The sequence below is a fragment of the Camelus dromedarius genome, chromosome 13, assembly GCF_036321535.1.
Source record: "Camelus dromedarius isolate mCamDro1 chromosome 13, mCamDro1.pat, whole genome shotgun sequence".
NCBI classification, from domain to species: Eukaryota; Metazoa; Chordata; class Mammalia; order Artiodactyla; family Camelidae; genus Camelus; species Camelus dromedarius.
In genome coordinates, this window is record NC_087448.1 from 65,327,279 (window position 1) to 65,350,471 (window position 23,193).

Sequence of the window (23,193 nt, forward strand, 5' to 3'; positions counted from 1 at the left end):
CACGTATGTATAACTGAATCACTTTGCTGTACACCAGAAACTAACACATTGTAAGTCAACTTTACTTTAATAAAATAAATAAATAAAAGTACCCTATACTTAAAAAAAAAAAAAAGATTGACCTTTCCTTTTTTTCAAATTAAAAAAGATTAAAAAAATTTTTTTACTAAGTTAGTCTCCCTTTTTCTTTTTTTCATTTTCTTTCCTAGTGCCGCTCCTCCCCCACTCCAGGCAATTCCAGCTATTGACACTGAATGCCAGTTGAAAGTCGACAATTGCGTGTGCGATACAATTTCATCTTAGAAGACAAGAAAAAGGTTCACAGCTCTAGGAGAGGAAACAGAAAATAATCATTAAACTCTCAGCAGCAGGACTATGAATTTTTAGGACTGATCATTTATTTCTGTGTAACAGAGAAGTAATTATCCTCGTGTTGGGAGTATATTTCTTTAACAATCACAGGTGACCGTGTTTATTAATAACTGATAATCGGCAGAAAGGCAAGAGCATTCCTGTGTGTGCGCACGTCTGGTTAAGCTTGAGTCTTCTGATGGGCGTCTGCTCTGGGCCTGGGCTGCTGCGGCTGGCACAGCCCGAGGGCTTCCGCGCCTTGGAGAACCTTGAGTTATTTCTTGAGCGCAATTTCAGAAGTCAGATCACGGTTTTTAAAGTCTGGCTTTTATCCTGATCACGTTGAATAACTTAAAACACCGTAAGAGGCACAGGTGCCAGGCTGATCCTGGAGGGAGCGCCAGCAATTCCGGGGCGGGGCCCTCCCACGGGTCGGCGCTGTGCTCACCGGGGGCCCTCGGGTGGAAGGAGCTTGGGCTTTGGAGTCGGACACGGGGGTCTGGCTTTGCCACTTACTGGCTGGAACTCCGCTGCCTCTTTAGTTCCTCGGAACCCATTTCCTCCTCTGTAAAATCCGGGTAGTGAGCCTCTGGTGGAGCTTTTGAAAAGGTCACCTCAGCGAGAAGTGGTGCACGATCTTTTCGAATAATGACCGGCCGCTCTCAGTTCTGTGTGTCGGAGATGCCAACGCACAAGAGGTTCGGGCTATTGTTGGCGGAAAAAGTCTAGAATAGTTTCCTAGTGGCTGTGTGCAGTTGGGGCCCTCAGAGAGCCTGGAGGGCCTCTTCTATCCGACTTTGCTACAACGTGGCCTGGGGCCCTGTCGGGGGATTGCAGCCCTCCTCCAGGCTCTAATATCCCCCCACGGAAGTCGGACTGGCTGCCCCCTCCCTGTTGGCGGTCTCCAGGCTCTTCTGACTGCTCCCTTGTCATTAAACGTTTCTGAGCACACATCCCTGTATACATAAGTTCATTTTAAATTGTATATGGGCACATGTAACTATTCTGTTGCCAATCTGCATATCAAGCATTTATATATCAAATAAGAGCTCAAGTTCTCATTCTTAAAATAATTATATATAGGATTTCTAGTTTCATCTTCCCACATCTCAGTAGATTCACTTGGTCACCTGCTTTAGGGACCACATCGCTTGGAAGGGTTAAATGATCCAGACTCTTAGACACCACTGTTACTATCCCCCTGCCATCCTTGCTGTCAGTGCCGTCCTGCACCCCAGTGGAGCTGTATTTCCATCAGTTCCTGAGATGTGCGTGTCATGATGATACGCGGGAGGCTGCCATCCATTCACTTACTCACTCAACCATTAATTCTTCACACACGTCTAGGGATGATCTATGGTGGAAACACCGTGTTGGGCTCTAGGATGGAGGGAGGGGAAAGAGTGTTCAGGCAGCCCCTCTGGGTCCTGGTCCTGGGAGCTTCCTCTGAGGCTATTACTAGAATCAGTGGCTCTTGTGCTTATAAAGCACTGAAAGGGAGGCTGGCAGCACGTGGCGAGGACCCCGTAAGTGTCATCACCACCTGCATGCCGTGCCTTCATCTCTCTGCAGACCTGGGTACCTGCACCAGTGTCTCCCCAGGGACCACAGGGTGTGAACGCTGTGACCACACTAACCAGTAACATTCAGGAAACAGTGGCTGCATCAAAATTTAAATTTTGATATCAATGTGTACTATTAGCAATTCTTTGGAAGAACTGTATGCCCGTCTGGATTTTATTTAATCTAAGGTTTGAAAGTTTTAAGCAATTAAAAATGTCTGACCTGCCTATAAGAAGCCTAACAGATGCAGAAATGGTAATCAAACATTGGAAGAGCGATCAGACAGGCGCCGGGAGCAAAATGACAACTTCACGAATACAGATCGACAGCCTAGAGGAAACAGAGACTGGTTGGAGAGGAGAAAAGTGAAAACTGCAGGACGGAGCCACCTGCAGGACTGGGTGGGGACCCTCACCAAGCTGTCTGGGCTTAAGATTCCAAGATAGGAAATAAGGACCATTTGTGTAAGTGAAGAGGGATCCTGGGGAGAACCTGACACCTGTTGGGTAATATGGTGGTTCTTCACTGATAACCATGAGGATGTTCTGCTGGACCATGTGCACACCAGGTGGAGCTGGTACTGTTGTCCTGTCATCCCTATGACAACGGCTACCTGGGAAGTTTGGGGTCTAATAGAGAAGACGTAGGCAAATGTGTAATAGGGTCCAGCACGTTAGTATAATAGATGTTCGAATAATTGGCTCTGTGATGCCTGAGAGGAACTATGACTTGGGGATCAGAGAAGGGGCTGGAGAAGAGGGGACACTAAGCTGTGTCTTGAAGAATCCATCGGAGTGCATTCAGCGTAGCGGGAGCAGCCTGTGCTAGGCTCAGATCAAGGTAAAGGTGCTGGGGAGGGACGGGTTTCGTGTGAAGGGAGTGAAGGGGGCGTGTGGGAGTCAGATGCAAGGTGGTGCTGGTGGAGTCGGTGGGAAAAGGCCGTGAGTGCTGTGCTGGGGCATTCAGACCCTGCCCGGTTGGCAATAAAAAGCAATGCTGGAGATTTTAAGCAGGGCAATAACAGGACTGCCAACTTGAGCACTGGCCACCTTCTGGACGCAGGATCTTGCCCCCAGGCAGGTGGGGCTGCCGCAGCTGCCCTGGATGGACTGGCATCACCTTGGGCCCCGGTCTCTGGTGACCCATGTTCAGGAAGTGGAGCTCCTCTTCGGTAGGATTTCCGCGGGGGGCAGCCCTGCCTTTAATCCCAGTGCTACGGTGGTTTGCTCGGAAGGGGTCTCCAGAAGCTTTCAGGCTGGAAGCCCTCTAAGTACCTGGAAGTGACTGGAGTCCTCACTCAGATCTCTCTTTCCACTGGAGAAGCTGGTCCTATCTGACAAATGATTGGCCACATGACCTGTGGGGAGGGGAAAGTGTTGAGAGAGGGAGTGAGTTAGGTCTGCCTCGTGACTTGGTGTTTTGCTCTGTAAACTGAGTCCGGCAGCGGCGTCTGACTGGGGGTGGGAGAGGCTGGGGGCTGAAGACCTGGGCCCTCCCCAGTCGTGGTGGTCCGGGGAGAGTGGGAGGTGGGAGTGGTGCCCTCCCTCGGCTTCAGAAGGGTCCGCCCAGGAAGAAGCCAAACGGGGTCATGATTCAAAGAGCCTCGGTTTGGAGAATCTAGATTTGAATTTTACCTCTGCCATTTTTTAAAGGGATGACCTTTGCTGATGATCCCACCTCCTCATGCCTCCGTTTTCTCTGTGTGAAATAGAATGACTTAAAGAGCTTCCTCATTAGGTTCTAGTGATGATGAATTGCAGTTTAACGTGCTAATATACATAAGATGTTTACAGTAGAGACCAGCACCCAGGAATGTGTAAATGGTACCCATTACTGACTTATTTAAAATGCAGTTTATTTGACGACCTGCCTCCTCCCCATAATTCCATGCCCTTCCACCTGGCTTTGCTTCTCCACCGCCTGACAGCTGGCTGTGACCCCTGTGGAAACCCTGGCTCCTCAGCTCTGCTGCCTCAGAAAGGCCAGCAGGCCTTCAGCACCTCGTAGGGCTTCAAGAGTGTAAACTGTCAAGACCGTGACAAGGCGTTCTGGAGCTTGAGAGCGGCTCAGAAGCTCTTGGCGAGGATTCTCAGCCCTTTTCTGGCTGTGATTAATGGCTTCGGTAGGAAGAGGTCTTTGGGGAACTCTCTCACGGGAGCGCCGTCAGAGCCGTGAGCCTGACCACAACGCCCGTGAAAGCGACACCGATGCCCAGGGCAGAGGTCCCCTCCTGGGCTGTAGCCTCTGCCCGGGTGTAGGAAACTTTCCTCGCTAGCAGGAACTAGTGACACGTTCAGGTCGTGATGCTGTTTTGGGAGGTCATTATCCGCAGGGAGATGCACAGGCATCTGTAGAGCTTGGAGTTAAACTGGTGTGCTTTTCATTGTCTCACGTGGGACTTGCATCTAGTCCAGAGGTAGCATCAGACTCACAGAAACACCGGGTTCTGAATTCTCAGGTTCCAGCAGCAGGTAAACACAGGTGGGAACCACACAAGATCAGAGCCTGATCAATAAAAAGCATTTTTTTTTAAACACTCAGAACTCTTTAAAGATGGACAGGCCCCCTTGAGAGCTCCCAGACTAGACAGATTCAAGCACAGAGGGCGGCCAGGTTGTAAAAGAGACGAATATTGGAGGGTGGGCAGTGGGAGGGCAGACTAATTTGGTCATTAAAGTCCTTCTAACCTGACAGGCTATGATTAAAGACATCTAGACACTGGATTCCTTTTAACTCGCCTTGTGCCTTTGGCCAAATCCTAACCTCTCCAGGCCCCAGTTCTCTCCCTGTAAGAGGAAAGGACAGTTCCTCCCAGCTCATAAATCTCAGGATTATGTGTCAGGGTCTAGGAAAAAAAATAAAATTACAGAAGAATCCTATTTTTTTCTTGAGGTTTTTTTTTTTAATTAAAAAACGAGAAACTTTGGATAATTCATTTTTAGAATAATCAATAAGACATTTCTACAAAGCTGCTTACATTCCTAAACTTGACGCACCCAAAATTATTTTTTTGAACATTAAATTAGAATATTTAAAATGTATCAGATCCTAACCGTTCCTGAGCTCTGGGAACACTCTGTACAACACAGCCCACAGACTGGAGAGCAAGATGCAACTCTTCTGCGTGTTTTCAAAAGTTGTTTTGATTGTTCTGTTTGTGGCCTCGCTCGGCTCGGACTGATCGGTGCCAGACCCATCACGAAGACTCACACAGCGGCCAGCGCCCTGCCTCCATCCCACCGTCCTTCTCCAAGCTGCCTTGTAGTTCTGCTCTTTCTGAGGGCAGAGTAAACCCAGCCCCTAATGGTCACCTCCTCCCCAAACCCTGATTTGGTTGTCCTGCGTGTGAAATGTCCCCAGCGCCGCAAAACTGGAGAGAAGAAAATCCGCCCGGAGTAGTGAGTGTGGCGCTAGCATCTCAGAGCCACGCGGCGGCGGAGCTGGGACCGGACCGCCCAGCAGCCCCCGCTCCGCTCCGCGGGTCTTTCCATGACAGCCCCACCCTTCCAGGGGCTGCTGGTCTTCGTCCCACCTGTTGATCTTCTGCTTTTGAACACCATCAGGGGACCTCTCCCAGGAAGCACATTATTGTTCGGAAAAACCTGACCACACTCGTTCACCCCTTCCCTCGATATTTATGCAGCTCTGTGTGTGTGTCAGGCTGGGTCCCACGTTTCTGGGAACTCGCGAGGAGCAAGACAGAAGGTCCCTGCACTCACGGAGCTTTCCTTCTCTCGGGGGGAGGGGGGAATGACAGGTAACATAGGAAGGACGTGGACACATCAGAGCTGTGTGACAGGTGCCCTGCGCATCACCGAGGAGGCCGGCCGGTGACCGGCGGTGCTCTTGGGCCTGTGGTCGGGACACCTCCTTGAAGCAGGAGTGTTGAATATGAGACCTAAATTCCGAGGCGGAGCCCCTTCGGTGGGGATGGGGCCTGTTCTGGGCTCAGGGGAGCAGCAGGCCGGAGTGACAGGCAGGGAGGAGAGAGCCGGGGGTGCGGGTGGGGGCGGGGGGGAGAACGGAGACTGGAGGCTGGCGGGGAAGGAGGCCCAGAGCTCAGGGCCTTTGCAAAGCAGCCTCAGGGCTGGGGTTTCAGCGGCAGGACTCTGGGAGCCACTGACCGGTGCTGGGACTGGGTGCAGTCACCCGGAGTGACTCCTGTTATTTTCTTGGAAGCTGACTTACGGCTGCGCGCAGAATGCACTCCACGGAACTTATTAGTCAGCTTTGCCAGGTAAGATGCTACCCCAAATAGTCCCTCCTGGTGACGACGTCACTTAGCTCGGGCTCCCATCCCCCCCACCCCGCCCCGTTCTCGCCAGGACCAGGCCCTGCCGGGACACAGGGGCTGGAGGTGTGGCGACCAGGACAGTAGAACGGCCCCCCAGGGAGGGAGGCGGCGCTGGAAACCACGGGGGAGTCGCGGCGGTGGTTCCAGGGCGGGCAGTGGTGGCCTGGGCCAGCTTGATGGGCGTGGAGTGGACGGAAAGGGATGGATTTGGGCCACGTTTGGAAGGAAGAGTCGCTGAGTTAGGTGGGGAGGTGGATCTTGGGGAAAGTGGAGACAAGGTTAAACTTCTAGGTTTTCTGAGTGAGAAAGCGAGTGCAGGGGCTTCGGCCATGGAGCCAAGAAGTGGTTGCAGGCCAGGCCGGGACCAAAGGGCCGCCGGGCCGCCTGCCTGCTGTCCAGGTGCGGGTGAAGCCTCCGCGGGGCACGAGAAGTTGGGGTCCCCGGGGGGGTCGGGGTTGGTGATTGCAGACTTACCTGACCCGAACTTACCTGCCGATCATCCGCGTGCTAGCAGAGGTGGGAAATTTCTCAATTATCTTGTCTCACAGAAGTGGGAGGAACTATGGTTTTAAAATAGGAAAAGTAGGAGGTAACGCCAAAATATATTGAACGTTTTTTGAGCTATTCATAGTTTTAAGGTCACTTTGTCAGCTTAGGAACAGACAAATCCATTAGGTAAATCCTCCAGGGTGAAGGGCAGCGTGCTGGCGAGGTGGGGAGTCAGAGCCTGAGGCGGGGGTGGGGGTGGGGGGGATGGCAGTGTGGGCACCGGGTGGGCCACTCACAGGGAGATTGGTCAAATAAGTGAATATATTAAGGACAAGAGGGAGCAAGTTTGTCACTGTCAGGAAAAGGAGGTATACATATGGAGAGGGAGCAAACGAGAATTTCTAGTTAGACTGGAATTGGAAGTATTTGTCTGAACTCATTTTTTCAATAGATAGCGAAATAAGTACAGCTGTATATGTGTGTCTGTGTCTCTCTACACCTGCATTTATACCTGTATCTGTATCTGCACGTGTCTTCCCTAGCTCCGTCCACTGGGACAGTCTGGAGCAGTGACATTCAAGTTGCAATGAGCACACTTAGCACCCAGATCTTGGCTTCTAAATAAGAGAAGACAGCTTGAAGAGACTTTCAATGGCCAAACCCAGGACAATATGAACATCAGAATATAAAATTATAGTAAGAGATAAACCTGTTGAATAAAACAGGAGACCGCAAGTATAGATAGATATAAATAAATGAAATAATAAATAGAAAGAATATATATAAAAGAATATATATGTACAGAAATGAAAGAATAAGCGGAGAGGTATTTAGATAGTTTAAACATGCCTCCCCATGAAATAGTTATTAATAACAAAGGGGAAAGGAGTACTTTTACAGAGGAGAGGACTGCCTGGCATTCCCCGAATCAAGTGATCAAAGCGAGCAACGTCAGTAATGGGACAAATGAAAATTTTGTGCCACCCGATAGGATGCAGTGAGAAAAACCCAGACTCGCGCTGGTGACACTCCTTCTGAAGAAGTGTAACCTGCATGGAATCGCCAGAAAAACTTAGACAAACCCAATTTGAGCGACATTCTACTAAATGACTGGCCCGTCATCTTCGAAAGTGTTGGGGTCCTGAAAGTGAAGAGAAGACCGAGGAAGGGTCCCAGACGAAAGGAGGCTTGGGAGACAGGACAGCTAAACGCAGCTCGTGGTTCAGGACTGGATCCTGTTTCTAGAAAGGGACAATTGGTGAAGCTTGAAGGAGGTCTCAGGCACTAAGTACATCAACACTGATTTCCTGATTCTGATGGCTGTGTTGTGGTTATGTGGCTCACTGCCCTTGTTCATAGGAAATACACATTCAAAGACACAGGGGGCGCTGCATCAGGTCAGCTATGGTGACTTGTTCTCAGGTGGTTCAGGAGCCAAAAAAATCCTTGGAACTGTGCTTATAGCTCCTGTTCATGACTCTTATCAAAAGCTTACAGATATTTTATTCAGATTTCATGGATCATAGACAGGAAAGACCTTTCAGTCTGAATCACCTCTATTTTATAGACAAGGACTCAAAGCAGAGAACATGTGAATTCCCCAGGGTCCCAAGGCTAGTTAGTGATAGAGGCAGGTCTGCTTCCTGCAGCCTGGCCCACAGCATTCTCTGCAGCAACCCCCTGACGCCAGGGGTGCCCAGGAGGAGTCAGGAAGGCAGGTTCTCAGGAGTGGAAGCAGGAGAAAGAGCAGGGTTCCCAACCAGACTCTGAAAGAGGACACAGACGCCCAAGAACCCTTTCTTGAGAGCCTGCTAATTGACTTTTACCTTCATCCTACAAATTAACATTTTATTTTAAGTCAAAACAATGCCTATCCACTTAAAATATTCCAGCAATGCAGAAAATGTAAAGAAGAAAGTTTAAAACATCACTCCAAGTCTCACATTTATGGAAAATAACCCCCGTTGATTTTTTGGTGAACATCCTTTCAGATACGTCTTTTGGATATACAATCTATACGTGACTTTACATGAATGTCACCATCCTATGTGTCAGTGGACATAGATCTTACACAGTGTGGTCATCTGCAGATACATCCTGGCAGAACCTCTGGCTGTGGCTGGGTCTCCTCTGCTCAGTCAGTACTTCTGCCCTCTCAGTTATTAAACATTGCAGATGTCACCCCTGGGTCTACATTATTAAGGAAGGGCTGTGATTGGTTCAGCTTGGTCCCACCCCCATATCAACCTGGGGAGAAGAAATACTCAGAACCTAGGCCCTGATAGAGCAGACCCTTTGGTGATGAGACCTGAACATGTTTCTACAAAAGGTCCTTAGGTGATTCTAATGGTCAGTGGGTTTGATCTACTCCTTTAACTACAGATACATATCAAGACAACCTGGGGACATTTTTAAAAACACAAGTATCACCCCTAGAGATTTTTCTTCAGATCTCAGTGGTGGATGTCACTGGTTACAAACTTTGCCCTTGAACTTGGTTCTTAGCCTTAGAGTCATGGCTCCAAAGGCTCACACTGCTCCCACCCCCGATACTGAACACATCCATTTTGTAAATGTCCCTGCATATTTTTCTGGGACGAGGGGCTGAAACTTTTATGAGTCTCAAAGAGGACAAACCTGAAAACTCTTAAGAATCACAGCTCTGGACTGAATTAGATTGATTAACCAGGCTTTACCAGATTTAGCTGCTTAAGTAATTCACACAACATATCCAGTCCTTATCCTGTCCGCATTTCTTCACTCCTTTGACAGAGACCATGCCAACGTTTTGCAGGAAAATGCAACGTCATATCTAATGACATTCCTTGATCTACTAGTTCAATAGCTCTACACACTTAAAAAATTTTTTGTGTGTCATGACTTCAGCCCATCATAGGCTCTACACGGTATCACCTTCTTAACTCATGCTCATAAGTCATCTGTTTAATATTCAGATCTAGAATTGCGTTAGTGATTGATATAATGCCTAAGAGTTCCTTTTATTTGCTCTCAGAAGCAGAGGGTTGGGGAGATCACGGTCCTCAGCTGATAGTGCACTTTATCACATCACTGGTTTCCGCACAGCCCCGTGTCATCCATGCGGTACGCATGCACCCAGGCATGTACACATGCATTTATTATTTTGGTTTCCACTTTCCCCTTACCCTCTAGGCAACCATCCTAACGTGATCGCTGTATGTTGTTATTAGCACGTGCCCTGACAAACATGTGCTGTTTAATATGCTTGTGCTATTAAATGTGCACAGACATCTGCTAGCCTTCATTGTTTCTCACTCCCTTGGCCCAAACGGTGTTTTAAGAGCTCTATTCAGGTTGCTGCGACTACATTCAGTCAGTTCCCTCCAACTCCCGCAGAGTATTTCAGAGAGCGCCTCCCCCATGGGTACCCATTGGTCCCCTCTAGGTGGACACACTGCCACCAACAGAACTGCAGTCCGCATCTCCCTGCACTGCCCTTGGGACATTTGGAGGACTTCTCTGGGATGACGCGGGGGTGATATTGTTAGGTTATAGACATGTATATTGAACTTGACATAACTGCTGCTGTCCAGAATGGCGGTACTGTTCTGTGAACCTCCAGCGGGGCCCAGGAATTCCCATATTCCCACATCTGGCCACCACCTGGCATTATCCCGCTTCCTAATTTGGGCTGATCAAATGGAGGTAAATGATACATCATCATTACTTCGATTTATATTTCTCTAATTACTAATGAGACTGAACGTCGCTTCACATGCCTGCCATTCACAATGGCGTTCTCTTCCATGTATCGCCTCTTCTGATCCTTTGTTCGTTGAGGAGAGGGGACTTCACGCTGTTTGCTGATTAGCAGGGTGTTTGCATATTCTAGATCCCAACCCCTAGTCAGTTGAGACATTGCAAGTATCTTCTCCCAGTATCTGTCATCTGTCTGATAACCTTGTCCTTCCTCTGATGAAAATCCTTTTATTCCGATGTATTCAAATCCATTAAGCTCTTACCGTATGCTTTGTGCTTTTGTGGTTTTGTTTTAAGAAGGGCTTTCCCACTTCGAGGCCACCAAGACCCTCTCTGGAGGCGCTGCAGCCACATTTAAATTGAGTGCGACAACAGCCGGACACCAGTGTGCCGCCCCGTCAGCCTCTTTGTCCCTGCTGGACCTGCAGCTCCAGGCCCAGCTCGCCCCTCTCTTCCCCGCTCTGCCCTCACGCTTCCTCTCTCCCCAGTGCCCTTTCCTCATCTCTCAGCTACATCTGGCCTTCTTTCAAAGCCCACTTCCTCAAAATCCAAACCCCAAACTCGGATGAATCTAGCCTTCTCTGGTCCCTTCCGTTCTACACTGGTACCCACGTCACAGGGACTTCGTTCCTGAACCCGATTCCCTAATTATTTCACGCGTGCTCCGCTCACTCCCTGGACAGGCATGCTTCATGTGCTTACTTTGTCCAGGGCTCCCAGGTCAAGGCTCTTAGTAGGCACCTAAGAAATACTCTTCTCTCCAAATTCAGGCTGCTGCTGAACTCTGATTACTTAAGCCTCCAAAACCTTTTTAAAAATGCATTTCTTCCTCTCCCTCTCCAAAGCCACATCCGTGCCTGGCTTTAGTCATTGCATACTCAGACTTTTATAACCATTTGTACCTTCTTTCTTCCTGTCTGCCTTGACTCCAGTGAGAGCAGAGAATGGCTATAAAACCCCCTGGCTTAAAATCCCCGGGTCCAAGGGAACTTATGCAGCCTCCAATCCACCCAGCCTCTGGGGCTTAAACTCCCTTCACAACATTCACATTCCTAACGAGTGCTGCTCAGTCTCTGCTTGAATACCTTCAGGCACAGTGGGGTCACTACCCTTTGAGGCTGTTTATTCCCTCTTTGTGCAGAGGTCACTTTCTTATTTTAAGCTGAAATTTGTCACCTTGTTGGTTACAGCTGTTGACTTAACTTTTCCTCTTGGGACCATCAGAACAACTCCTAATGTCTCTTTTGGTAAATATATCTCCCATGTGTGATGCCCAGAGCTAAACACAGCCCTGCCAAGTGAAGGATGGAACAGAACGCTCTCCTCTCTCCCTGTGTTAATTTCCTGTGGCTGCCGTAACACATGACCACAAGCGTGGTGGCTTAAAGCAAGAGAAATGTACTCTCTCGCACTTCCGGAAGCCAGGATTCCAAAATCAGTATCACTGGGTCAAAATCGAGGTGTCAGTGGGACCGTGCCCCTCCAGAGACTCTGAGGGGGAGTCTGTGGCCTCCTCCGGCTTCTGGTGCTGCTGGCATTCCTTGGTTTGTGTCTGCATCACTTCAATCTTCTTTTTTAAAAATATTTTTAAAATTGAAGTATAATTGATTTACAATGTTGTATTAGTTTCTGGTGTACAGCACAGTGATTCAGTTTTATATATATACGTGTATTCATTTTCATTACAGGTTACTACAAGCCATTGAATATAGTTCCCTGTGCCATACGGTAGGACCTTGCAGTTTATCTATTCTGTACATAGTAGTTTGTATCTGCCAATCCCAAACTCCCAATTTATCCCTCCCTCCCTGCTTTCCCCCTAGGTAAGCATAAGTTTTTTTCTATGCCTATGAGTCTCTTTCTGTTTTATAAATAAGTTCATTTGTGTCATTTTTTAAGATTCCCCATATAAGTGATATCATATGGTATTTGTCTTTCTCTGTCTGATTTACTTCACTTAATATGATAATCTCTAGGTCCAACCATGTTGCTGCAAATGGCATTATTTCATTCCTCTTTATGGCTGAGTAGTATTCCATTGTATATATATCTACCACATTTTCTTTATGCAATCATCTGTCAATGGACGTTTAGGTTTCTTCCATGTCTTAGCTATTGTAAACAGTGCTGCTATGCAAACTGGGGTGCATATATGTTTTCAAATTAGAGTTTTCTAATTAATTTGCATTGGTGCTGTTGGTTGCTTGGTCCTGACTGCAGTACGTTATCCCAAATGAATGACACGCTTAAACCATCGTCCCAGTCCTGTGGCTATCTTCTCAGATCTATCACCAAACATCTAGGATTTCTATGAACTAAAGTAAATCTGTAAATTTTATCAGTGATAATACTAAACAAGTGATTTATTTAGTGATCAAGATATTCAGCGGGCCCGGCTGAAAGCAGAGCTCCGTGGCCCATCACCAGAAACCCCCCTCCAGGTTCCATTAAGCCTGTTACCCGCCCCTTTCCTCCTATAGGTCTCTTCTCATAGGCTCTCTGCTGACTGACGCTGTGTCTTGCACTGAGTAGGAGCTGGGAGTGATGATTTCATATGTATCAAGCTTTATTTCCCACATTCCAAGCCCTCCTTTAAACCCATCACTCATGGATTTACTCTGACTTTCACATCAAAGGTAAATACTTAACCCCACAGGGAAGATACGGTGTAGAGCGGGGGTTCCCAAACTTCAGGGAGCCTCCAAATCACCTGGACGTTTTGTTAAAACACAGGTGGCTGGGCCCGCCCTCAGAGTCTCTGATTCAGTAGGTCTAGGAGGAGACCTGAGAGTCTGCATTGCTAAGTTCCCAGGTGATGCTTCTGCTGCCCTCTGGGAACCCCACTTTGAGAATCACTGATGTAAAGTATGCGTGGTTCCATCACATCTTCAGATAAACGAAGATGTCAGACTTTCATGGCCAGAATGTTTGGCCGCAACAGGTATTTCACACTTGCCACCCAATGACCGGGCGACGCTGGCTCTCTGTGGTGTGAAGTAGCCGCGATCAGGTAAGAAAAGTTGTTCTTTCGCCAATATATGGGGAGCAAGTTACCTTCATTCCTTGGTCTTTGCCTTTCTCACATGAGAAAGCACTTGTGAAGGTGCGATGACTTGATTTGAAGGCTTAACGCAAAGGCTAAAACAGACCATAGACCATTTTCATCCAAATGATGTACATTCAAGGTTATTCCCCTCTCCTACTTCTGAAAGTCTCTGCTCCCTTAGGTATATGTCAACCTCGGGCCCCCGGCTCTTCCTCTGGGGCAGGGCTGAGTGGGCCAGGCCCCCCAGGCCGGCAGTGTAGCCTACTTGCTCTGGCAGGCGGAGGGGTGGATAGAAAGCCTGGACCATCCATGCTCATGGTTCTCAGGAATGGCAGAAGATGGTCCCCACGTGGTTAAGCACTGGCAAACAGACATCCTCCGAGGCCAGCCCGGCCTTGCACCAACCAGGAGAACCTTCATCTCACTTAGCTTCGCTGCCTCTCTGGTTTCCCCAGGCCCAGAGGGACACATCCTGATTGGGTCCACAAGAGATATGTCTGTCAATTGAGTTTGAAAAGAAAACAAGAATCTCTCTCTCTCCCCTCCCTTTGCTTCCTCCTCCTCCTCTTTTTTCTTTTTCCAGTGCCAGCGGCTCCGTTCAGAGCCTCAGTACCGCCGCTGCCGGCGCTTCTGTGACATCCCACTGCACGGCTCACCTCACAGCCGCCCACTCACAGCGCGAATCACAGGACAGGGGCCACAACACGGGGCTGACTGCCTGACTTAGATGGCTGAAACGCCTAGACGTTTTCCACATTTATGTTTTATTACGGGAATAAAACACAAGATGTTTTTCAGATGTTCACATAAACACATTTTACTTATCATTTCTGTTTCCATCAAAGCAACAAATGAAACTCCAAAGGTTTATGGTGCTTTCATTGAACTATCTTCCCGTTGAGCCTACAGACAGAAGCCTTCACGAGTCGGTGTTGTATATTCAATACATTTAAGAAAGCCGGCTGACTGTCAGGCATTCATGCCGTGCCAAATATACAGTGGTTCCAGGAGAGAAATTCAACCCACTTCTATTTCCCCGGGGCAGGTAAGTCCGGACGCAACACTGAATGTTCTGTTTGTTGCTGTTCCGTACATAGCATTCAGTTACAGAACATTCTCGGCACTTCTCGGGCCTAACCCATTTTCCCGTTTTTATTGCATCTCTGTTCTTTCACGCCTTAGACTGTGAGAATCTTGCCACCGAGATCTCTGCGGCACCCAGTGGGAAAAGCCCGCAGCTGTTTTCTATTTGTACGCGCGCGCGTGTGTTTTAGCTGGAAAACCGCCCCCGATGATGACTGCAGATGACAATCTGAACCGGCTGGGAGCTCCGGGAGCTGGTGTCCGCCAGGGGGAGCCGGGGGTCCCTGCGGGGGCACCTCGCCCGGGACCTCGCGGGGCCCGCCGGGCTGGCGGCCCTCGCGCCGGGCGGGGCGCGCGGGGCGGCGCCTGCGGAGCGGGTCGCGGAGTCACTAATGGGCCGGAGCCGCCGGCGGAGGAAATGGCCCTGCCAGAGATTGATCTCACTTGGAAACGGCTGAGTCGGCGCTGCGGTTCCGGGAGTCTGGCTCCTCGCGGCGGATGCCCTTTCTTCGCGCACCCGCTGCAGCCTTCGTGCTTCTGTGCCTTGAAGAACTGCGTCCCCAAATTTCTAGCCAAAGGCCGCTATGCTAATAGATCCATCTTTCACTGGGGTTCTTGATATCAAAGGCCACTGGAAGCAATTTTCTAAAGTTGGCTTTTATCCAGACGTCCACTGCGCCCTGCAGGAGGGGGAACAGGGCTGTTTAAACGTCTGCGTCCCGGTAACCAGCTCCTCAACCCCGCTCCTCTTCAAGGAAGCGGGGAGGGAGGTCGGGGTTCTGCGCCCCTTCTCCTTAGGAAGTCTGATTCTGATTTTCACGTCCCTGCTTAGGTGTGGCTGGTGGAAATGTCCTGAGCAGGTGGTAAGCCTCATACTAAATAAGCACCTTCAATTCCTCCAGTAACCCGATTGCCCTCATCTTCCTGAGGACAAGATCCGGGCTCAGAGAGGTGCGGTAACTTACCAAAGCTTACACACCTAGTTATGGTCAGAGGCAGATCTGTCACCCACCTGCCCCTCTGAGGGTCTTGAGTCCCCTAAGCCTCTACCCAGGAACCCAGTTCTGGGAGAGGTTTAATGCTTACCAGCTCCCCCACTGATAGGAGGGAGGAATGGGCTAAGGGGGTTCCCAAAGTTCTTCCCCACCATTTCAGGGTTCAGGATTCATTGTGTATTAAATACAGAAGCACAAAGCTTGCACTGGTCACTCTTACCATCAGTGTGATCAGTGTTTCCTCTGGTGTCCCAGTATTTGCCCAGCTTGGGGGGAGAAAAAAGTTTTGGGATGGTATTAGCTTGTTAGGACCACCATAACAAAACATCACAGGCTGGGGGCTTAAAGAGAAATTTATTTTCTCACAGCTCTGGAGGCTGGAAGTCCAAGATCAAGGTGTTGGCAGGGTGGGTTTCTCCTGAGGCCTCTCCCCTTGGCTGGCAGGTGCTGCCTTCTCTGTTCTTAACTGGTTTTCCCCCCTTTGTCTGCACAGTCGGTAAACTTCCTCTTCTTACAGGGACACCAGTCAGACTGGATGAGGACACCTTACAGACCTCCTGTTAACTTAATTACCTCGTTTCCAATATGGTTAAACTCTGAAGTCCTGGGGATGAGGGCTTATTTGAATTTGGGGTGGGGCAAAATTCAGCCCATCACCGAGGCTTGGATAAGTCTTAAGCTGTTTGAGGCCTGACCCTGAAAACTGTGCACTGCTATTCCTTATGCAAATCAGTCAGATTTTTATGTGTCCGCACAGACAACTTCCCTAAAAACAAAAGAGCTGTGAGAAAATTGCCCAAACACTGTTCTCTGCCTGTTTATTGTTTTTAAGAGTCATGAGTCTTTGGTTTGGCTCAAGCAAAATTATGTGTGAAATCCAATAAATGGGAAGTCTTTATTGCTCAACCATTTTTGAAAAATGTCTGCAACAGAGGCCAATTTTCCCCCTTCCTATCAAGTCTCATGATTTTCTGTGAAACCAGCTCATTACGAGGAAAGGCTCTTTAAGAAGCAGGATGAAGAGTGTAGTTCCGCGGGTGGACGCTAGATGGAGCCCCGAGCAGAAGCCAGGAGGAGACAAAATGTCTGCAGGCACAGCTGAGGCTCTGAATTTGGTTTAAATGAAGAATGCAGTCATTCTTGAAGTTGGCTTTCTTCAATCCAAAGAGAAACCGAGGGCTCTGACTCTAATGGAAAAGTGTGTTTTTGTTTTTGTTTTTGTTTTTTTGGAAGGAGGGGGCGGTAATCTAGGGATCATAACTGAGCAAAGCTGAAATGGTTTTTATCATCAGGAGCTGTTCTCTCTCCATCAGAAATGTTCAGCATCTTCAGTGGCCATTCCTGTTGGGATTGTACAAAATCTTCCAGATCTCTTTCATCCCCTCGTTCCCACACGGCTCCCCACCTACCAGGTGCCCTCTCTCTCCTTCCCCAGTTGCTCAGCTGTTGAATCTCTGGTCTCTGCTGAATATACTGGCTCATCTGAATCCAGATGGACCAAATCCACTGAGTTTTACAGCATAATATCAGAAACAGAGGGGCCATCCTGAGCGAAGGCAATGAGACAGTGTTTGGGGAACAGAATATGTATTGTGTCCCACTCTCCCTCCAGGCCACGTGCTGCAGACCTGGACCTGCTGGGTCAGGCGTGGTGCAGCTACAAGAGTGTTTCCCAGAGACTGACACACATGCGCTCTCCTAGGCTGTTGTGGGGTGGGGCGGGAGGTGGGGCCTCAAGATCACAGCCAGATCTCCTTGGGTCTTGGTGGGTGATGGCAAGGGCAGGACACTTGAAGCTGTTACTTGAAGCTGTTCTCCTGGACTGCCCAAAGGCTGCTGGATCTGAAGTCCTGCTGGGGCTTACTCTTCCGCAACAAATGCTCTGCCTTCTTGTGTTCACTGGGAAAAGCTGGATGCTCCAGTCATTCCCAATCCTGGCTCCATGTTTTACCATCCTTGCTGGCTGGTCTCCAGTTGTCCCCCAACTCCCCATTCATTCTTCACCTTCTCCACTCTGTTCAGTGCCCCAGGGGCTCTTCTCTGTGGTCGGTGTCACCCCAGCTCTGCTGTCCTGTTGCTTCCAGCTGGGCTTGGCCTTGGCTAGAGGAGAGAGGAATCAGGGTATGTATTCCTCTGTTCCTTCCCTGCTGGCAGTGGTGGGACCCTCGGGACCCCAGCTCCGGTTAGGGGCTGGCTTAGACCCAAACTGTCCACCTCATCAGAAAACAGGCTGGAAGGTTCTGGACCCCAAGCTCAAAGTCAGCACTCAGGCCAGACTGAAGAGACAGACAGATGGCAGGACTAGACGGCCGTCACTCCTGTTTGCTGCGTGGAACCACTTTTCAGCCTGGAAAGAGGAGGGGCAGGTCCCTGAGCAGAGAGGGCTTCTGAAGAATCTCAGGATCCTCCACTGGCTGCTTGAGAAGGAAAGGTCTTAGGGTCAGATTTTGTCCTCCAGCTAAAATGCAAAGTCATCCTCTCCATTTTTAAGGCCCCTAACTTTGACGATTGGAATTTACTGGTGGATTTTATCCTCCATACCCTTAGGAAGAGCTTCCTTCATTATGACTCACTTCAAGGGTGAAGATGGAGCCAGTGGTGTCGCTCAGCGTGGACGCTAAGGCTTCCCGGCACGCCCGGCGTCTCGCGGGTGCCGAGTGTGTTCTCTAAGTGTCGCTGTCGGCAGAGAGAGGAGTTGGTTCGTGGTCACCCTGCTGCCAGCCTTGTTGTGGGTTTCTGGCAGGCAGAGAGGGACCACTTTGCAGATGAAACTCGTGATAATATGATCTCAATGCTTTAATAACTCACTCTCCTGGGACAGGGTCCAGAGACACCCGTGTCAGATGGATTCAGCATCACTGTGCCTAGAATTTGTGAGACCCTGAGTGCGTTGAGGGTCGAGCCCCTCTCACCTGCTTCTGCAAATACTGTTCAATTCTTAACCACTTCTTCATCCGCTCAATTTTCTAAACCTTTAGTTATTTATTTCCTCTTCACCAACCCGCTCTAATTTTCCCATGCCTTTCCAAAATTTCAGTTCTGAGAACTAGAAAGCTCATTTGTTTTAAATTCTTAAATTCTTTTACTCTTCAGTTTGACATAAACACCCATTGATAACATTGAGGCTTTTCTTTGTTTTGTTTTAAAATAGCATTTCATTACAAGGACCTGTTCGACCTGAGATATGATCTGACCCCAAAGGCCTTTTTATTAATGGAACCCATTGTTCATATTCTGAGTCTCTGTCTCCTTCCAGGTTCCCAGATGAGGAAACCTGGTCTTTGTCCCTGCCCCTACTGGATGTCATCTTGCTTTGACAAGTCATTTGTCTGATCTCAGAAAGACTTTCTGACATCTCAGCCATGCTGCAGAGAGGTTAATGCCCTTTGGTGCCCTGCAACTTTAATGGGACAGTCCTCATTTCCACGACCTGCCTGGAATGAGCCCCGTCACCTTGACCTTGCCATCGGACCCCCGGGGCTCCCGCTGTGCCCATTTTCCCGCCAAGCTAACCCTGAGGGCCCCTGGCTCAGCGCAGCTCCGTCTCCCGTGCGGTGCCAAGGGAAGTCCGCTTCCGCCCGGGGTTCGTTACCTGATGACACCTGAGCGAGGAAGGCCAGGTATTTCCAAACGTCACGGGGGCCGGGTGACTCTCTGAGGATGAGGTCAGAGTCCGCAGCAGCCGAGCTGGCAGAAGGGAGGGGGAGGAAGGCTGCCTCGTCTCTGCGCGCTGCCATGCCTGTGATTTCATCACGCGCACCTTTGTAAACAATCCATTTAGCAACCAAATTACACCCCGGGTAATTACAGCTTCCAGCCTAACATCAGGAGTCCCCAGCACAACAACCTGCTGGTGGTGATCGCCCCGCAGGGAGCAGGGCGGCTGGAATCTCGCCAGGGTCCTGAAGCGACGCGGAGGAGAGACGGCACGCGGCGGGGGCCGCCTTGGCCTCTGCGGATTGTCTGTGTCGGGTCTGCAGGGCTTGCTTTGACAGTCCCTAAACTGTCTGGACTCTTGACTCAATCAATGTGGGAAACTGGGCCAGAGTAGTTCGTCTTTGAGGAAAAAGCAAGCTGGGAAGATCAGACCCCCGGGGGAAGGAGGGGGGTCTCTCTTCATGTCCCCTTTTACCTTCCTTTTCTCCCTGAAGCTTTCCTTCTGGGCACCCAGCCCTTCCAGCGGGCCTGGGGACACTGTTCCGGTGCGGGGAGTCTCACCGTAGGAGGCAAGGCCCGAGTTAAAGGCCAACTCATGCATTTAAGAAATGAATTCAGGGGTTGATTCTCAGTCCTCTCCTCGCTTGGTGGCTCAACAGAAAATTGTTTTCACAGGGCACGAGAGGGCGGGGACAGGGCACAAGGCAGCAGTGGGGTGGCCGGTGGAAGGAGTCACCCAGTAAAGGAAGCGCATTAGGACCCCGAGCTAGGGCAGGAGGGCTGTATTCTCCACATCTATTAAAACCGTGTCTGAGAAAACAAACTCCTGGTTGCTAAAGAGGAGAAGGGGGGATAAATTGGGAGTTTGGGATTAGCAGACAAAACTACTGTATATAAAATAGAAAAACAGCAAGGTCCTACTGTACAGCTCAGGGAACTACATTCAATAACTTGTAATAACCTATAATGAAAAAGAATATATATGTGTGTAACTGAATCACTATGTTGTACACCAGAAACTAAGACAACATTCTAAATCAACTATACTTTAAAAAAAAAAAAACCCCAACGGTGTCTGCTGGTGATGCTTGTGTTTACAACCTTGCTGTTCGCTTAGATCCGATGATTCTTTATGCCTTTGGTGGCAGAAAGATTTCACCCCTGGAGCTGCTTGCAAGGAGCTCCCACGACCAGCGGCTTGTTGCATCCAAGGCGTCACAGGTCTCACCAAGCTGTTCGTCTATGGCTGGAATTCCCTCTGCAGACATGGTTCCCCTGCTGCAGCGGCTCACGCTCAGACACATTCACGGAAGGAAGGAAACAGTGAAGATGGGATGAGATCAGTCAGGTACAGACGTGGTTCCCCTGCTGTGGAGGCTCACGCTCAGACACACTCACGGAAGGAAAGAAACAGCAAAGGTGCGCTGAGATGAGTCAGGTAGCGCGCCCCAGGCACCCCCCACCTCCCAGCCCATCACGGAGGGCGCTGCAGCCGGGAGCCTCTCCTCCCCGCCCGGTCCACTGGGAAGGGTCTACTGTTGTCAGAGGGCTTCTTTGCTTGCTCAGCCTGTGGCCGGGAGACATTTCTCAGGTAGATTTGAGGAGAGATGTGAGGAGACTAAATGGAAAAGGTTAAGAGATTTTAAGAAGTATTGCCTCGGGCCAAGTGTCTCTGTTGCTGTGTTCAAGAAATGATGTGCATAAGGAACATGATTGTTTTTAAGTTATCCTGTGGTTGATTGCTGGTGGTTTTTGACTCTAACCGGGTCTGAGACTGACCACATGGACCACGGCTTCAGTGGGGTTGTGGGAATAACCGTGTTTCCTTGCACATGACGACCCCACACCCTTGGAAGCTTTGGCAAACAAGCAGCCTCCCTTGTATCCCAGGCGGGCCCAGGGATACGGGCTCTGAATCCAGAGGAAACGTCATGGGGGTGGGGGGGACACATTCGTTTCTCCCTGAGCCTCTCAGCACGTGCTCACCGAAGCCCTGCAGAGAGCCGTGTCTCTAGGGCCAGGTTCACTGTGCGTTGTGTCTGGTTGTTTCCAAGTCTGTCTCTGGAGCGCTTTGTCAGAAGGATGATCCCATTTTATAATTTTCTGGAGTGCTTCCTCAAAATGCAATGGATAATTTGCTTAGCTCTCCTATTAGCATAAATTTGCATATTTGTTTCAAACTTAAAACATGAGTAAGAGGAAAAGGATAATTGCGCCCAAACTGCATGAGTCGCCATGATGAAAACAGTGCACAATACCTTTACTTACCGGTTTCGAGTGCTGCACCCTCACTCAGCATCCTTTCATCGTGTCCTTAGTGCAGTGGGGGGGGGGGCACTCCAGGGCTGGGGAGCTGGCGTCTGAAGGCCTTCCCCAGTCTCAGGAAGACCGGAATCAGTGGAGGGAACAGTGAGTCAGGAGGATTTGTGTTGAAATCACATGCACACAGGCACCATCAGTGCTTTGGCTTAAGACACTAGGTCTTGTGTTGGACGGTGGGTTTTATTAATATGCCTCGTGATCGTATAATATTATTGGATTTCTAATTACATAAACATATCGAATAATATTTAAATATTTATAAATATATAAATATTTCTAATTATATAAATATTCTTTGGGATAGCCCAAATATCACGGCATTTTTTATTACAGAAGGAACTAGTCCTGGTGGAAGTGGCCCTAAGTCCGGGGCAGAGACCCTGGCATGGGCTGGGACTGTCAGATTCATCTCTTTGCGAGTGTGAACTTGGGAGAGCAGTTGATCTGTCTTCATAATAAGGGGCCCCATTTTCTTGAGAATATGGAGTTCTAAAGAGTTACCTTTCAGCTGTACGGAGAGTGGAAAGTCAGAATTTGGACATGTTCTTACAAGGCTCCTGGAGGAACCATTGGCTCAGGTGACTCTGTGGCGGTAAAGTCAGGAAGTATCCTTCAGGGATCCCTGATCAGGGGTGACACAGAGCTGGCGAGAGCTGAGCTCTCCCCCGGGCAGCAGGCTCTGGCATTGAAGCCATCACAGGAGTGTCCTGCTCTGGCCTCCACAATGCACGGGACGTGGCTTTTGCATCATCTAGTGAGACTGCGTTCCTGCGGCAGAGATGGCAGACTCTCCCGCCAGCCAGGTGGCCTATGCTGGGACATGGAATGGGGAGGAAGCAGCCCAAAGACCCCCCTACCCTTCCTCCTTCAGTGCCGAGTGGCGGGCACCTGCACTCCCGGGGCTGCCTGACAGGGGCTGGGAGCTACGGGGCGGAGGGGGGTCAGGTGCCTCCGGGCGGCTCCGAGCCTCCCCTTCGTGCTTGTGGTCCAGCAGCAAGTCCCTTGCCTCCTTCCCTTCCTGTGCCTGCTCCTTCCCGCTGCCTCTAGCCCAGGCTCAGCTCCTGTCAGTCCATGCCCTGGCTGCTGACACAGTCCCTCTGCCTCTGGGCCCTGTGCCTCAGTCGGGGATACCCAGAGCGGGCAGCCATTCTCATCCCGTGCCTGGAAAACTCCAGGCTGTCCCCCATCTCCTGCAGGAAAGAGTCCACTTCAGCCTGGTATTCGAGACGTCTCTTGATGTGGCTCCAACTCCCTGGGGCCCTTAAAGAAACACAGCCCCCAGTCTGGGCCCTGTTCTCGCTGGTCCTGTCCCCTTGCTGGTCCCAAGCTCAGACCTGGGCGCGGAGCATGGCTTAGTCTTTGCCTTCCTGACCCTTTTCCCTTTGACATTCTAGCTGCTCTAAGAAGGCAAAGCATGAGACGAGAGAGGGGTTAAGAAAAACCCAGTGACAGATTCCGTGGACTGGAAAATACAGGGAGGATCACCTTGTCACAGGAGAGCAGGTGAGCCGGGTCATCCAGGCCCGTCCGCCCCCCTCCCCCCTCCGCGGCTGCCTCCCGTCCGGGACAGATCAGTCACCGGGTCCCTTCAGTTCTCCCTTGGCCAATATTCTTGGATCCATCCCTTCTTCTCCATTCTCTCTGTCCCACCCATA